The following is a 5213-nucleotide window of genomic DNA, read 5'->3' as shown; positions in this document are numbered from 1 at the left end:
GTTCTCAAGGATTATGCTGAATATTTGCAGACTTGGATGGTGCCACAAATGCTCAAAGAGAATGGTAGTAGAATCATCAATTCTCGTCCCTCCAAATGAGAGGCCAAGCTCTCTATTTATTTACTTTTCTAAGAAGTTACTAAGGACTTCTAGAAGCATCCTTTTCTAAGAAGTTACTAAGAACTTCTAGAAACATCCATTATAAAATCTCATTATAATGCACTTTTATAATAAATAATTTTATAAAATAAAAAGTGCAATCTCAACTTAAAATTATAACATGTAGGTCGCGTATAAAAAGTAATGATAAAATAATATCTCCAAGAGCATAATAGGCCATCCAATCCTCAAATAAACGCTAGAATGACTCTCTCATCACAACCACCAGTCTACGAGAGTCCATGATAGATTGATCTGGCATGCAAAATGATGTCAGCCAAAACGGGGACATTACAAATTTATTCTCCTAATCATATATTAGTACGAATTAAAAGTAATTGCCTTTGGTCATTGTATTTGCATATTTCATATAGTTTGTACATTGACATTGTTCCACATCATTTTCTTCTTATTTATTTATTTTCATGTTCTTTGATTGAATTTATGTCTATAGTTTGACTAAATTTAAATTTAAATTAAAAAATATGTGTCTTATAAATTAATATTAATATTATTAGCTTATTTAAATAAAAATATAATTATATTTAAAATAGACTAAATTGATTAAATATAAATATATTTTACATTTTAAATTATATTTATTTATGTATATGAAACATATTAGATATACATTTTAAAGTATAATTAAATTTATAAATATTTATTTTTAATTTTTTTAATTTTATAAATTGTTTTACCTTTGTTCGCAATATATAGATGTTGGTATATTTTTAATTAAATCATAAACTTGTAATCAATTATAATCAAGTTAAAAAATATATGACAAATCTAATGTTCACAAAAATTAATTAAATTTTTAAAAATAAATGTTTTATGTCAAGAATGCTATGACTAATGAGATAATTTAATATTTATTTTTATTATTACAAATTTTCAACCTTAATATTTAATATTTAATGATGTCAATACTTATTATGATAATGAACTATTACATCATAAAGAAATAAGATAGATACTAAGCATATATTTTCATAAATATGGGTCCATGATACCATGGTTTAATTGTACTTTAATTAGAGAAACCCAAAGAATAAAAGTGAAACATACCAATTAACTAAACTTTTATCTACAAAAGTTTTAAAACTATGATTACTTACATATAAGACATTGATAACTCATACGAAATTAAAATTTAAGGATGAACCTAAGTATTTTGAAAATCACATGTCATATTTTATTCAAATACTAGAATTCTAAAAAGCAAATGCACTATCTTGATTTGAGTGACAATAAACTTCCACATTTTCCCTCTTAAAGAATATTCTAATATTTTTTTCTCTTTATTCTTTTCACAATATGCAGGGACGACTCCTCGAGCTCTTGTTAAATTGGCATTCACAGATAGAAGTAAATTCTATTTGAGGACGAAGACGATAACAGAGTTTCAATCTCATTCCAGCGAGAGTAGATTTACCAATGATGCACATTTCCAGTGCTGCAATTCTTACATAAATGTCAATGCCATCCATCCCCAATCTCAATCTCAGAACATTATGTAGAGAGGGTCGGCCGAAAGAGGCTTTGCACGTTTTGCTTACCACACACAACCCACCTGTTAATTCTGGCACATATCTTCAACTATTGCAGAGCTGCATTTCCAAGAAAGCCCTTTCAGAGGGAAAGCGAATACACGCTCACATCAATGAAAGAGAATTTAAGTTTGGCAGACACAAGCTTTTACAAGACACCCTTGTACACATGTATGACAAATGCGGGGGATTAGTGAATGCACGCAGAGTATTTGACCAAATGACCGAGCGAGATGTCTTCTCATGGAATATTATTATCGCAGCGTATAGGAGACACAGACTCCCGTATGAGGCACTGAGACTGTTTCACCAAATGCAACAAACAAGTGTCCAACCCGATCAGTTCACTTTTGCCACTGTACTACCAGCATGCGCCAAGGTAAGAGCTTTGGAACAGGGCATAGACATCCATCATAGTGTCATTGAACGGGGCTTTTTGTCAGATGAAGTAGTGGCAAATGGTCTGGTAGATATGTACGCAAAATGTGGAAGCGTAGACAAGGCACGTGAACTATTTGATATAATGCCTAACAAAAATAGGGTTTCATGGAATGCCATGATTGCAGGATATGCACAAAATGGTGTTATTTGCGAGGCTTCAAGGGTTTTCAGAGAAATGCCTGAGAAAGATGTGGTCTCATGGACTGCAATGGTTGCAGGATATGCACAAAATGGGTTTGCTGAGAAGGCCTTGGAAACTTTCAAGCAAATGCAATTGGCAGGTGTAATGCCAGACTCCACAACCTTTGCCAGTGTCCTCCCGGCCTGTGCGAAAATGGGAGCTTTAGAACACGGTGTGAACATCCATCAAAGCATAATGGAAAGAGGATGTTTGTCCGATGTTATAGTTGCAAATGCTTTGTTAGATATGTATTCAAAATGTGGAAGCATACACAAGGCACGTAACCTGTTTAATCTAATTGTAGAAAAAAATGTTGTCTCATGGAATTCCATGATTGCAGGATATGCACAAAATTGTGCTCTTGATGAGGCTTCGAGGTTATTCGAAGCAATGCCTCAAAGAAATGTGATCTCGTGGAATGCAATGATTGGAGGATATGCACAAAATGGATTTGTTGAAAAAGCTTTCGAAACTTTCAAGCAAATGCAATTGGCAGATGCAAAACCAGATTCAACGACCTTCGCCAGCATTCTCCCAGTCTGTGCCAAAATGGGAGCTTTAGAACATGGGGTGGATTTCCATCGAAGCATAGTGGAGAGGGGATTATCGTCAGATATTCCAGTCGCAAATGCGCTGGTAGATATGTATACAAAATTTGGAAATATAAACAAAGCATGGGGATTGTTTGAGAAAATGCCTCAAAGAAATGTTGTCTCGTGGACTGCAATGGTTGCAGGATATGCACAAAATGGATATGTGGAAAGGGCTTTGGAAATTTTTAAGCAAATGCTATTAGGAGGTGTAAACCCAGACTCCACAACCTTTTCCAGTGTTCTTCCAGCCTGTGCCAAAATGGGAGCTCTGGAACAGGGTATGTGCATTCATCAAAGCATAATCAAAGGTGGATTTTTGTCAGATATAGTTGCAAATGCCTTGGTAGACATGTATGCGAAATGTGGAAGCATAAATAAGGCTCGCGAAATGTTTGACACAACACCTCAGAAAAATGTGATCTCATGGAATGCTATGATTGCTGGGTTTGCACAAAATGGCTTTTGCCAAAATGCTCTTGAACTCTTTGAGCTTATGAAGCACTCTGGGGCATCCCCTGACCATGTAAGCTTTGCTTCGGTTTTATTATCGTGCAGCCATGCAGGTTTGGTTGAAGAGGGTTGTAAGTACTTCAATGCCATGGGTGCCTCTTATTGTATTAATCCTGCGCTTGATCATTATGTGCGCATGGTTGACCTTCTTGGCCGTGCTGGTTATCTTGAGGGGACTTTAAACTTTATCATCAAAATGCCAATCAAACCTGTGGTGGTTGTATGGACATGTTTGCTTGGTGTTTGTAAAGCACATAAAAATTTAGGACTAGGGAAATTAACAGCAACTCTAATTTTCGAGCTGGATCCTAAAAATACTTCTACTTATGTTCTTCTTTCAAACATCTATGCGGAGTTGGGTAGGTGGGATGAGGCTCAAATGGTCAGGAGATTGATGAAAGATAGAGGAATTAACAAGACACCTGGATGTAGTTGGATTGAAGACCGTAAAATGGTTCATGCTTTTTGTGTTGGAGACAGATCACACCAACGGATAAAGGAGATCTAAGCAAAATTGGAGAAATTCTCTTTATAAGTGAAGGGAGAAGGTTGTTTCCAGATTCAAGACCTGTACTGAATGATGTGAAGGAGCGAGAATTATAACTTTGTTACAACAGTGAGAACTTGGCAATTGAAATTGTCACATAATCAAATCTAGAAACTACAAGCAACATTAAAAGACTCCTGAAACAACCAATAAAGTCCTCACGAAATTCAAGTGTGTTGTCTTCCACATTGCAAAATAAGTTTCATCTCCAGATTGTTGGAGGACAAATTGTTGTGAGAGATGGGAATAAGTTCCCATCATTTCAGGCAAGGACAATGTTATTTGGGAAAAAAGTTGTGACACCAAGTGAAGCAATCTGTAAACATATTCCTGCACTGTGGCAAGATGCACTCTGTCAGACCTGCAGTGATAAATTTGGGATCAGGTCTTATTTTCAGTTTTAAAAATGGTATCCAGCGTTTGGAATTCTATACCATACATTTGAGTTCTAAAAAAATTGGATCAATAATAAGTATTACACATCACTTCCTATAGTATACTAATGGGTTATTTGATAAAGCCATGTTTAATGGTACCATGGAAGTATTTACACTGAACTGTTTCCAGGAAACCTGCACATACTCGGAATGAAAGGAAAAAGGAGAGGAATACTTAAAGTAAATGGACGGATGGTTGGCCAACAAGAAACATGAGAAATTTCATACATGGTTAGAAATTTCAAATGTTTACATTCATGCTTACAGGTGGCCAACAAAAACCGTAACAAATTTCAGATGTTTCTTCACAACCCTCTTTGTGGAATAGCTAACATCATTCCCTCTTGAAAATTATATCTTGTCAAGAAATTGGAATCGAAAGAAGTTATCCGTTGGTTGATGGTAATGCTTCAATCTTGCTCCATTAACATAGCATTGTGATTATGTTCCATCCAGTTTCGAATTTGTACAACTCCAGATTGTCGGATATCATCAATATAGTTTGGCCTTAGCCAATCGACTTTTAGTTTACTTTGCTTTTTGAATTTAGTATTGTAGGCGAGAATCATGTCGTCTTTCTTGAATGTTTCGAGTAATAAAGCTTTGTCATGCAATGCTTTTTGTCGTCTTTTTCAATTTTGATGATAGATTACTGGAAATCTACCCTCGTCTGATTTCTCCAGTTCTTCAGTTCTTCAATTACTGGAAAATACAAAAATTGTGTAACATAGAATTTAAGGGCAGGGTAGCAACCATCCCATAAACTAATTCAAACGGAGTAAACTTTGTGGATCT

The 5213-nt window shown here is 35.1% G+C and overlaps 1 pseudogene across 1 annotated transcript; it reads left to right on the top strand.

Moving 5' to 3' along the window:
- Positions 1-1484: 1484 nt before the first annotated feature.
- LOC149535728 (pentatricopeptide repeat-containing protein At2g13600 pseudogene) lies at positions 1485-4944 on the top strand (annotated as a pseudogene). The gene has a single exon (XR_016356800.1). The product of XR_016356800.1 is annotated as a pentatricopeptide repeat-containing protein At2g13600 pseudogene (transcript).
- Positions 4945-5213: the final 269 nt, after the last annotated feature.

The sequence above is a fragment of the Cupressus sempervirens genome, chromosome 10, assembly GCF_028749045.1.
Source record: "Cupressus sempervirens isolate cs-2001-9-10 chromosome 10, ASM2874904v1, whole genome shotgun sequence".
Taxonomy (NCBI): Eukaryota; Viridiplantae; Streptophyta; class Pinopsida; order Cupressales; family Cupressaceae; genus Cupressus; species Cupressus sempervirens.
The sequence above is the reverse complement of the archived record's forward strand: the minus strand, read 5'-3'. Positions and strand labels throughout refer to the sequence as shown.